Below are 13,206 nucleotides of genomic sequence, written 5' to 3'. Positions count from 1 at the left end.
GAGGCAATTCTGTTTCTATAGCTTGAGTGATGCGACGTGTTTAAATTACTGTGCGCTGTCCTTTCCTAACTCTGCTCATTAATAAAAAAATATGTTTGGAAAATTCTAATTTTAGTAATGTGGAACTAAATAGGTCCACCATATAAAATCTGATTGTACAGAGACTATATAGTCACCTAAAGATATTTGCCTGGAGTCCAATCTGCCATTAAAGCTGCAGTACAAGCAATATCCTACATGTGTGTTTTTTGTTTTCTTTTTTTCTTTTTATAAATCGTTTCTGTACTATGAGAAAATAGTTGTAGCATTTAAAAAAAAAAAAAAAAAAAAACTTTTTATAGGCATTTTTAATGTAGGAAGCATTTCCAAAGTGACAGCCCCTTCCCCTTCTGATAGGCTCTGGCTCTTGAGCTCCGCCCGCTCTCTAGCAGTGAACCAATTGTATCTAGTAACTGCCCAGTCACATAATATTGCTGGACTATATTGCCCACAATGCTGTGCAAGAACATTTAAATAACCCGAGCAAGCCATCGATTACAGGAGAACGGATTGATCTGCAACTTAGCTGATCACTTGTCAGTGTGCAGATTGTATTGAATGGGGAAAAAAATTATATTTAAAAAAAAAAGCCAGTTTCAATTGCAGCTTTAACTAATGGCAGTTACCAGCAGATCGGGTGCGATATTCTGCATTGCGGATTTGATTTCCAGCTGTGTGATTATAGCTGCTAAACCGTACTTCACTCGGGTGCTCTCCAGCAAGCTCTGTTGGGCAGATTCATCAGGTGCCAGTGCAGATTAGCACACCCGGCGTTGGCTCCTGTTAATTTGACCGATATGAACCCGTACTGGCGCTTGATAAATCCCTGTTTGGTTTGGCCCGTGTGTGGGTTAAAGACAAGCCACACAGGTGCTACTCAGAATCAGTGTTTTGGCCATGGTTGTGTTCTTCAGGTTTTTGGTACTATTTTATATGAATATAAAAGTTATTTTGTTTTCAGCTTCTTTCTCTGATCGTATTTCTGTATACCTACACTGTCCCAAATATCCTTTTGCTTCAATGAATTCGGTAGAAATACCTGTTATCCAGTTGTGAGTAAATGAGTACTGCAGTATTAAGTGACGGAATTGGACATTTGATCGCGACCAAATGACGCCGGCATTTGCCGCAGAGGGACCTTGCGCCACAGCGATTTGCCGCTGGAACCTTTGCTGCCGGCCACTTCTAAGGTATGTTTTTCTGGTTGGGGTAGGACGTTAATTTGTGTTTTAATGGTTAGGGTAGGGAGTTTAGGGTAAGGGGTTCAAGTTTTTAGGGTAGGTGGTGGCGGCGTTAGTATTGTGGGTTAAAATGTCAGATTTTTAGGGTACGGGTTAAACATAGGGACTTGCCAAAGTGGCTGAGCGTCCTGGCAGCAGGGTGAGGAGCGGCAAAGCGCTGGCGGTCGTTTGGTCGCGGTGGAACGGCCGTGATCAAATGTTCTAGAGTCGACCAGGGGGCCCCGGCCCGGTACTGGTCCGTGGTATGTTAGGAACTGGGCCGCACAGCAGGAGGTGAGCGGTGGCCGAGCGAAGCTTCATCTGTATTTACAGCCGCTCCCCATCGCTCGCATTACCGCCTGAGCTCCGCCTCCTGTCAGATCAGCGACGGCATTAGATTCTCATAGGACCGCGAACCCTACTGTAAACTGCGCATGCGAGGGATCTAGGTTGCGCGCTCCTTATGAGAAGTCAGAATCCGACACTTATTTTAGTCCGCGCTTCTTTCCCGCACTGCGCACTTGCCACCGTTTTGGTAAGCCCACAAGCTAACCATAGCCAAAATGGAGGAAAACAAGCTCAGGGCTCCGAAGAAAGGGAACTGATCGATGCTGCAGCCGCTCCGAAATACTGGGACTCACCAGGTAAAACGTAAAACTTAAGCTTCAGGTGAGTACCAGTATTTCGGAGCGGCTGTGGCATCGATCAGTTCCCTTTCTTCTGATACTCCGGATCGAGCCCGCGCCGGGGAGTGATGTCACTCACGTGGACACAGTGACACGAGGAGCGAGAGAGTGAGAGCAACGGAGGACGGCTTCATCGTGAGTATTTGCAACTCCAGGCTGATCCTTGTCATTCTGCACTTTGTTATATGGACATTGCTTTGTCTCTATTTAGTAGCAGTCAACTCTCCAATACGCTCTCCCTCTTATGCTCCTCCACCTCCACCCTGTTCACTACGGGCATATGCCAATTGGTATATTGCCTTTGAGCTTTTCAGACGGTTTTTCTTATGTACCAGCTCAGGGCTCCCACTGATTCTGCATTTTTGTGAGTTGTATAATTATTTCATTTTACAGTATATTACAATGTAATAATAATAGAAATAAAGTGCACAATAAATGTAATGCGCTTGAATCATCCCGAAACCACCCCCCCGGTCTGTGGAAAAATTGTCTTCCACGAAATCGGTCCTTGGTGCCGAAAAGGTTGGGGACCGCTGTTCTAGACCAACAGGTGTACCTTTTAGTAGTACTCTTTTACTTCTTGGAATCATTGAAAAGGGGTTTAAAAATGACCAGAGGAACATAAATGTTACTGTTTGTATTTGTTATTGGTACAATAAAAGGTGCCCTAGTTAGTAAAGAAAACAATGAGCCGGGTTTGACATTTAGTGGAACTCCATTAAATGAAAGCTATTTTGGGTAATAGGATTTTGTTGGTTAAGTGCACCGTATTTACTTGTCTGTGTAAATGTTTATAACCGCTTCACAAGACCTGTCCCTAGTGTATAATGTGTGACGTCAAAGCCAAAGTAATCTTATTATCCGATATGTAACAAGTTCGTCGCATGGATTTTCAATTACGTACCAAAAACATTACATGGTGTATACTTCCATTCTTCACAGAAAAAGAAGTATACAAACCCATTTATGCTGCATGCACAAGTCATCGTAAAGATAATATTGGTTGTCAACACTTTACCGTATACATGCTTTTTTTATTATTATTTACTTTGTTTGGTTAGCTCACCAATTTGGTTGTTTTATCGACATAAGGTTAGCCGAGTTATTTTTTAATTTGATTTTTTAACCTGCATACATTTTACAACAAAAACCCAAATGGTCTAGATCAGTGGTGCGCAAACCTGGGGTGGTGCGGGATTATTCTGGGGGGGACGCGCAGGCGGTTGCAGAGGCCCTTTGCTCTTCGCTGAGGCATTTAAATGAAATGCCGGGGACCGCGCGAGGTCCTCAACCACTGGCATTCATCCGGCTTCTGGTCATGTCGCCATGACAACGTGGCGTCATGTGACATCACCTGACCCTCCGCATCATTTGACGCCAGGTCACTGGGGGGGGGGGGGCAATAAACCTTTGCGCACCCCGGGTCTAGCTTATAGCGTGTTTTTCCCCCATTTAATTTAGCGCTTAAAATGGAGGAACTTTACTTTTCCTGATGTTTATGTTTTACTAGTTATGGGGAATATTACATGGAAGAGAGGAGCCAGGTTATACTGCCATTTTCTGGCAGGTTGTTACCGAAGAACTCCCCAGCTTTTGTAGCTCTGTGTTTAGGAATAAAGTGTGACCCATGTTGTACTTGGCAAGATGGAGTGGAAAAAATCACCAGGCAAACATACAAAAGGCTGCAGTAATGTAAAAGGGTTTTTGCCAAATATCTATCCGATTGTGTACTTTCTACATTTTGGCGTGCAAGGTTTTCAGAACGGGATTAGGAGTCCGCTCACTTACAACCTCTCTACAGCAATGTTAACAACAAAAGTGTGTTAATCTGAAATGGCAGCCTGTTTCTTAAAATAATCCGTAATTCAAGTTGTTTATTTAAAATACAGAAATCTGTCTGCGCACTGGCTCATGTCTTCCCCAGTAAATGTGTTTCTGGAGGTATGCAGTGACTTCTGAGCAGCTGTGTAAGGAAAGAGCACAGGTGTTAAAACACAAAATCTGGCATGTTTTTTTTTGCCTTGTGAATGACCTTGAGACTTTTTGCACAAATCTAGCGGCATATCTTTTAATTAATGCAACCTGATGTGATTCAGTGGTTCATGTGGTTCAGTGGGTGTGTTACCGCCTTGCGTTCAGTGGTGGATTTACGTGTAAGCTAAATAAGCTACAGTTTAGGCCTCCAAATACTAAGATTGTATATTTTTTTAAATACCTATAATATATTTGAGGGGCCCTGTAAATCCAAAGGGTTTATTCACGATAAAAATAAATTACAATAAAATCAATAATGGTTCGTATGTTTAGTAACAAGTTGAATGTACTTTTAAAAACAACCTATGTCATGTAAAGAAAAGACTGAAAATGGTGACTCAACATTTAGCAGAAGAATAAAATGGACTTCTTAATATCCACAGTTCCTGAATTGTTTTATGAATGGACTCTCACTCCACCTTTCAATTGTGAGGAGTACTGAAAACAACCTAATTATAAACTCAAAAAAAGTGCAGAACCATCAGTAATATATAGTAAATAGAACCTATTAACCCTGTCACGTATGATACCCTGCTAGCATGGGACCTGCATACGGGAAAAGGGTTAATACTGACGCTCGCAAGCGCACCCACTCTTCACCTCCGCAAAGGTCCGTCAAATGGACAATATCGCCTCTACAGGATCAATACACAGCCCGCAAGCTGCCCCACTCTTCACCTCTGCAAAGGTCCCTCAAATGAGTTGTATCTCTCCTCAAGCCGTCCCAATATACCACCGCCCCGAACAGCACACAAGTGAGCATGTGACTTAGACATGCAAGTTTATACACATGGCTACTCTAGCCAACCCCCCTTTCTCCTCTGCAAGGAACCAGTGAGTTAATATTAACCACTACTCAATTGCAAATCATAACTATCCACTGCCACCACCTGAGGTTATGTAAATATGATAAAAGATCTGACTTAAATATTTGCCAGGGCCTCAGGTCCCTGTTTATTATAGATAAACTATGCACTTTAACACACCAAAATCAGTTGTAGCTAAATGTGTCTGAATCATAATAATTCTCTCGAGAGCATGCAATCAGTTAATTCAGATCCCAAAGAATTACTTATTAACTGTATTAATATATAAAAATACAGTGCTTAGGTTACAGAAAAGGTATTACAAAATAAACATACAGTTACAATATAAGGCAGAACAGCTTCTTAAAATAAAATGATAAACAGACGAAAATCTATACTTTACCAAATGACATAGATTGTCTTCCCCCAGAGAGGTCACTGGTAAACAATGAAATATCCCGTATCTGGTCTCAAATACTCCTCTGTGGACATCTGATTTTCATAATACTTGCTCAGACTTAAATACAATTATTTCCCCTTGAACACAACCTAAACCCAGGCCCTGTCGTAAATCAGTGGGGACCTTCTGTAGCCCCAGCCATCCATACACTCCCTGCTGAGAAATGCTATGCAGCGTGGGCAGCTGTGTACAGAACAGTTGTCACAGGGGCTATATTTTACACCCACCTCCATACACTGCCCTTATCTGTTTCTATCTGCAAAAAGGTGCTAACATACAATAAACCCATTATTTTTGTACTTTTGACACCCAACTTCAATCAAGGCCTTTTGAAGCCCCCAGATTTCTGAAAAGACACCACACATGTATTATTTGTTTTACTCTGTGCTCAGGACATACTTGAAAACGAGAGGTAACTCTCACTGTATTACTTCCTGGTAAAATATTTTTATAAATAAAATAAAAAACACATGTTTGTATTTTAAATGCAAACTGTAGCTCATTAACACCTTAAGCACCAGAGGGATTAAAAATACCTATTACCCCATGACATTATATATTTAATTATAGGGGTTTGTCATGATAAAGTAGGGGGTGCTCCTCTGAAAATAAAGGAATAATATGTTAAGGGAAACAAATTACTGAAAGGAATAAAAAAATTAAATATGCGGGCAACCATAGATAAGTCTCATTCAAAATAGCCAAAATGTATTTATTACATAATACAAAAGACAAGGGAATAGATCTAAAACACAAGTAAAAACCAATCGCAATCTGGAGCGAGGCAAGAATATATAATCAATTGGATAATTGCATATAGAATGAATAAATACTAAAGTGCTGATGAAACCTAATATCAATGACAAGAAGAAACAGTTTCCAACTGACCGCACATAAAAGTACCCGGGTACAAGAGCATAAATAATCTAATCCTTTAAAGATATAAATGCTAGTGCATATGGCTCAAGAGAAGTTCAAACTGGGTCTGGAGAACCTGCTGAGTCCCTCCCGGATAGCGGGTGAAATAGGGAAAAAATATATTAAATGTATAACGTCTCAGAAGTAGTGAACTCCCGGACCAATTGTAGTAGAGAAGAATATCAATGGTTACTGGTCACGGAGGCTGGTCACGTATACTGCTGGTGAGGGTCTCCAGTTGTGAACAGCCAATCGCAAGGTGTCCATAGGATTGTAGACACGTGTGGCCATCAGCTCAACCATGACAGGAAGTCTCGCTACCGGATGTGATGCCAGACGTACATTTCGCAAACAGCTTTGTCAAGGGCATCACCAATGAAATCCTCCAGCGTCTCTTTAATAGTGTCAGACTGGTCGGCCTTAGTGGTTATGGAGTACTCAAAACATTTTGTGGGAATTACCCGTACAATCGCATTTACAGTTTCTTCAGAATTAGTGTTTGTACATGGAATTAAAAATAAAATGTTAGAGCTTTTGAAATGTAATATACAATCTGCCCAACACTAAAATCCATCATTGTTTTTCTGGAGGGGAGCAGGCGGGTGTCCTTAGGTTTGATTGGTATACTCTAAAACTAACAAGCAATATAACATTTTACTATAAAATATTGTCACTGCAGAAACTTGTAAAGATGAATATGTTTTGCTACGTCTTTCTCTGTCGTTATGCTTTCTATATATCTCTATCTCTGTATCTCAATCTCCCTTCCAGGATGGTGGCTGAAGGATGTTGCAGTAAATTTTAATAGGAAAGGAGAGAGCTGGGAGCCTTCAACCTGAAATACTATTCAACTTTGAAATGGGGAACAGGAGACACCTCAAACTGTTTCTGAATGAAAGTGACTTGTGTTGTGTAGGAGTGAGCCCAGTGTTCTTCCATGCCATATGTTTCTAGTGAGGCTAGGTGTAATACGTATCTACATCAGCATCTGAAAATAATACTGGTCCAAGGTCTGAGACCTGCTCATTTTAGGCCTGGGTTACTGCTGTCTACACTGATGGTGAACTAAGAAAGGAATGTTTTTGCCAGGCTTCAATTCAGTGAAGGGGTTCTTCAGGAAAGCTACTGGAGCACAAAATATTGCTACTTGTGGTATATTGTATAGTAAGAGGGAGGGAAGAACGGACGGGTGATATCCCACAGAAGGGAGTAAGCAGATGGAATTAAACCCTCCCATGCCGCAGCTCACCGTTTACAAAATAACTTACAAAAATAAAGACCTCAATAAATTACAAATATTTACAGGTTTCTTAGTTTTGTAGAAAAGGTGTCAGTCGCCTACATGCAAAAACGTATACATGTCACTGCCATGGATACATTTAGTCATAGCTGGGAATGCCCCTTTAAAATCTAATGTGCAAAAGGTGTGTGACTGGGTTTGGGAAGGATGTCATATCTTGTAGCGGAAAGACTGGAAATGCAGGTTTTACATTTATTACAGTGACAGCTGGGTGAGGTGCTTTCAGCGCATTGTGCATTCACCATGCTTGTACAGCACATTATGTAGTTACATTTTATCTCTTCCTCTCCCCCTGACATACCCACAAGTTGTATTTGCACACTTCTACTTTTCAATTATAAGCTGAATTCTGGGAACCATTGGAAAGCGGGTCCCTGTGCAAATACACAAGAGTAAAAGAGTTTCTGGAGAAAAATTCAGTCCCACATGGCCAGTTAACATGTTTTCCATTTACCTTCACTTTCTCCTTCTTTTAAAAAAAAGTTTTTTTAATGGTGATGCACTGTCTGAAATCAGTAGCATTCAGTTTTGTAAAGAAATATTGATCTGAAAAACATTTCCAACACAGCCTATTCAATTAATCTACCATTGTTTTTTATATTGCCTAGTAACCTAGTCTCAATTACTGCACGTTTTGGAAATGTTGCTGCATTCTTTTCTCAGTATGAGCTCCAGTGCTTAACGGATACTACATGTATTGTATTGTATATGCTGTGTATTAATATTGAGCTAACAAACTCCATTTATATTGTGAAATAACCATGCAACTGTTGAATGTGTGCTATTTCTTAGAGCTTTACGTTAATGCAGTACGTGTGTAAGTTCCCATGTAATGACACGCATATTGTCATTAATTTTGAGGTGAGCGACACTGGCTGTGTCACTTCATATCTGCAGTAGCTGTACCCACATGAATCACTTGCTACTGCTGCCCTATTCCAGGCTAAAGGCAGAGACCCTACTTTGCTGAATGTGGCACTTGCACAATATACCTTTGATGGTTTCTCAGTTCTGTAAAATAGAAGTGAAAGAAAAGTCAAATCTCATGACAAACCCAAGAGGGTTTTTAATAAAAATAGCTGTTTGATCTTGAGCATTTCACTTTATTATTATGGGTAGGATAAAGAGCTTTGTGGGCTGATTTTTAAAGGATGCAGTTTAAATGAAATCAAATATTACACAGTAAGCAGTTTTGTTTTGAGATACCATTGAATGTTCATAACTTTTTTACAGTTGAATGAAACACAACCTTTTGAAACGCAATATTTCTACATTCACGTCCTATGTATTTTTAAACGTATGTTCTTCCCTTTATCTCTTTGGCTTATGGTGGCAGCATAATTAGTTCAAACTTAACTAAAGGAAAGGTTTGAATCAACAATTTTACATGTATGTTCAATGGTTTACAAACGTCACTAAAGAAACTATGCAAATAGCATAAAAACATCATAAAGCGTTTGTTTGCCAAGGAGACAACTCTTGTTTTTTTTTTGTTTTTTGTACACTTGTTTATTGTGTGTAAATCCCCAACACTTAACCTATAGAGTTTCCAATCCCATTATTTTGCTTATGTTCCTAGGAGGGACAGCCTCATATACAGCCCCCACTTACAATCATGATACGATTCTGGTGTTCTATTACCTGCAGTAATGCTGAGGCAGCTTCAGTGTTGTGAACAATGTGAAATCCTCTGTCTAAATGCTCAATGTTGTGATCTGTGGAGGGATATTTGGAAAGCGGGAACATTATTCTGAACATAAACTACAGTTTGTAATGCTGAGAAATCTTTAAAGGCGCAATGCATTTTTTAAAACAGTTCTGCAATATTAGATCATACTTATGTAGCTAGGTCCCCTCCGGTCCCCCGGTGTAATTATGTCTTCCCCTTACCTCCGCTGACATAGGGGGTGATGCAGGAGGCGTGGGGCTGCTGCTGGGGCGAGCGCATTGCCGGAGGCTCCGGCGACTGCCTCTGCAGGGCGCCGCCATGTTAGGTTGCGCGCGCGCACTCACGGAGGCTCGCGCATGCACAGAGAGATTAGCGGCGGCCATGACAGTCACGCATGCGCAAAGATGTTAACGCACGCGGCTGCAATAGAAAAGGGATCAGTGGGGAACTACAACTCCCATGCTGCATAGGGAGATGGCACCATGTGATCTACGACAGCCAATAACACTGCTGTTTCCGTCAGGATGTGGACAGAGAGGGTGCAGGTAGGGAGCAGTGCTCTCTTGGGCTAGGCCAGATATCCCCCCCCCCCCAAGGTCCCAGTTAGATCCCCTGACTCCCAGTAGATACTGTGTGCAGTGAGTACTGTAGGGAAGGCCTCAGATAGGAACCTTTTCACTGTAGTAATAGTGTGAGATATGCTGCAGGACATTGCCTGAAGAGAAGTGCAGCCTGTTGCAGGGGAGCCTACCAAGACTCTGTGATAGAGACTATTTACAGGGGTACACTCCAACTAGAAGCCCCTCCAGAGGCATCCGCCTAAGGATTCACCCGGAGATTGTGGCGCAGAACCACGGCGCTGATCTGAAGAGTTCTACTATTTGTCCTGGTCTGGACTAAGACCAGGGAGGTATTAACCAAGTGCTCCAACGGGCCCCAACACAAGGAAGCGTGCTATCCCACACACACGCTTTGTGGGAGGGATAGCTGGTGGACACTCGGGGTTAAGTGCCAAGGCACTCCGTAACTTTGGGGTTTACAGTCGGGAGTTGTTACTGTGGGGTAATATCTTGTGGGGCTGTGTTATGTGGATGGTATATGACCTAGGCCTAGTAAATACTGTTATCATACATCTGTGTGTATTATTGTGTATATTGGTTCCGGTGAGGGGCTCCTCCCACTACGCTGGGATCCCTCGCCGGTGGAGGCGCTGCACCGTGACATTTAAAGTATCCCAGGCTCCCAGTGGCGGAGGCTCAGGCCTCCTGGTAGCCAAATAGGTGACAAAAGCACGGGTAGTTCTGTACTAAGCGGGTACACAGGCTACACTTACTACCTTCTTTTTTTAATTAAACTCTTAATGCCATTTTTTGTTTTAATATACTGATCACTCTTTGATTTCTATAGTCGATTTTAGCCACCTCCCCAGCAGATCTTTGTAACACTTTCCTGTTTGTGATAATTTGTTGCCAATATTCCCAGCAGTTTGAGCTTTAAAAACTGTAACAATAGATAATGTTACCTTCGTAATATAAGAATACATGTAGCTGCTGAGTTAGGCCCGGGCCATAGAGGGGGGGAGCCGTGCTGCACCGCGCTGACGCTGAGGCTCGCCTGCAGAAGCTGCGCGATTCCATGCACATACAGGCGAGCCAGCGTCCGCGATCGGAGGTGGGGGGAGACTGAGGGAGGCGGGGCAGTGACGTCGCTGGGCCAATCGCCCGCGACACACTGACGTCAACGTCACGGCGCCGACATCACGGCGCCGTGACGTTGACGCAGCCCCGCTCTCATTGGAGGTTTTCAGCCGTCAGGGAGCTAAAAAACAGCTTGGCGCTCGGCTGAAAACTCCAAAGCCTGAGCACGCCTGCGGACGCTCGCGCGAGCCCACTCTCAAGGCATCATTGAGGATGCAGGGGCTCAGCGCTGAGCGTCCGCACGCCTCAGCACAGCCTGTCCTTCTATGGACTCGGCCTTAGGCCTCGGGCATGGTCAGCGCTTAGGCGCTGACCCGTGCTGAGGCGCGCTTACGCTTTCCAGTGCGCCCCTGCAGCCGCAATGAGAGCGGCTTTAGCAGGGGCTCGCGCACGCTTCCGCAAGCGCGCGGAAGCGTAGATCTTAGAAAAAAATTAGTTTCAAGCTCTCACGGGAGCGCAGGGCCGGTCACATGAGCGGTTCGCCCAATGAGTGCGAACCAGCTCCGTGACGTCACTGGCCTGCCCCCCGACACGCCCACGGATGGCGCGCTAACCAAGGCCAGGGAAAGCACCCGCTTTCCCTCAGCCTCAGCGCGCCTCCGCACGGCTGCTGCAACCCTGGACGCAGCCTTACACTGACTGAAGGATTGATACTGAAAGCAGCCATTTCGTGAACCCTGGGAAGCAGGATCTTTGATTACGGGAGAAGGAATCGATGGTCAGCTTTGGTAATTAATCTTAATATATAAAATCGAAAGGTTGGTGGGTCTGACGTCACCCAACTGCCACTCTCTTCCCCCTCGGCCACACACACACACACACACACACACACACACACACACACACACACACACACTCTCTCTCTCTCTGTCCTCTCCCCCCCCCCCCCCCCCCATCACACTCACCTCCCTCCCCGGCGCTCAGTCACCTCCCTCCCCGGCGCTCACTCACCTCCCTCCCCGGCGGGGGGGCAGGCAGCCTGCAGCTGCCTCGTGGCGCCGAGTGCCTAAGATGGCGGTGCCCGGAAGGACCCCCTTCCTCCCTCGCGGCGCCGAGTGCCTAAGATGGCGGCGCCCGGAAGGAGAGGTGACATCTGTGTGTGTGAGTGTGTGTGTGTGGGACACTGTGTGTGTGTGTGTGTGTGTGTGTGTGTGTGTGTCAGACACTGTAGGGTGGGGACCGGAGCTGCGCATGAGGGGGGGGGGGAGGAGCCGAGAGAGAGGGGGGAGCGGAGAAACATACAGGGGGAGCGGAGAGGAGGGACCCGGAAATTTTAAGCAACCCCACCCCCCTCCTGTCCACTGTCCCCCCCCTCCCCTCCTGTCCACTGTCCCCCCACCCCCTCCTGTCCACTGTCCCCCCACCCCCTCCTGTCCACTGTCCCCCCCCACCCCTCCTGTCCACTGTCCCCCCCACCCCTCCTGTCCACTGTCCCCCCCACCCCTCCTGTCCCTGCCCCCCCCCTCCTGTCCACTGTCCCCCCCCCCTCCTGTCCAGTGTCTTTCCCCCCCCCCCCCCCCTCATAGCGGGAAATTTAACTCACGGGCAACGCCGGGTCTCTCAGCTAGTTTTAAATAAAGGCTGCATATATTAAAGCAAAATAATGATTTTTTTCTTTTCTTTATGTGCCGCTTGGATTGCCTCTGGCAACGTATTTGTCTTTGGAGATTAACCATTTCAGCTGTGGGTACCCCCCAGGTTTCTGTGATACGTATCTGAGAAGGACTTCATGGAGGTTTAAATCCTCAGCGTCACATAGGCCAACAGGAAGCCATGAAAAGGGGATTCTACTGGTGGCACTTTCCCCCGGTAAATATCAGAAGAACCAGGGGGTGCCCGGAGCTAAAATGAATGTGGTTGTGCTCCGGACCCCCTGCTTCCTATGCATGATAACAAAAATCAAACTAATGTTACACGGCCCTGACGAAGGGAATGTGCAGGTTTCCAGAGCTCGACTAAAACACAGTAGTACTGAATTGCTCAAGTGCTGTAGGTTTTGCAGTAATGTAGAGCCCAGCATTCTCAGGCCGCGCCTATAGTGCCCGCGACGGGTGACGTCGCCGCTAGCGAAAGTTATATTTTGCTTTGCGGCGCCGGCTTCCGGGCATTTGATTTGTTCAGCGGCTGTCACATGAGGCGACAGCCCTTAAAAAAATCAAATATTCCCGGCTTCCAAAGTCCCCAACGCATCGTCGCTCCGTCGCATTGCCGCCGTCACGCTTACTATACACACACACACGTGGCGGCGGCAATGTATTTGTTTTTGGGCGGCGTCCCCATCGCGGGCACTATACGCACGGCTTTAGGCTGTGCTTATAGTGACGGCGACGCAACGTCGCGGCAAAACAAATGTATTGCCGCCGTTGCGTGTGCTTAT

The 13,206-nt window shown here is 45.0% G+C and overlaps 1 protein-coding gene across 3 annotated transcripts in view; it reads left to right on the top strand.

Annotated features, from left to right (window-relative positions):
- Nucleotides 1-13,206, top strand: part of ACAP2 (ArfGAP with coiled-coil, ankyrin repeat and PH domains 2) — a 127,862-nt gene that overhangs the window by 16,622 nt on the left and 98,034 nt on the right. The gene's annotated exons all lie outside the window — the stretch shown is intronic.

The sequence above is a fragment of the Ascaphus truei genome, chromosome 14 (genome assembly GCF_040206685.1).
Source record: "Ascaphus truei isolate aAscTru1 chromosome 14, aAscTru1.hap1, whole genome shotgun sequence".
NCBI classification, from domain to species: Eukaryota; Metazoa; Chordata; class Amphibia; order Anura; family Ascaphidae; genus Ascaphus; species Ascaphus truei.
This window is presented reverse-complemented; position numbering and strand designations above follow the sequence as displayed.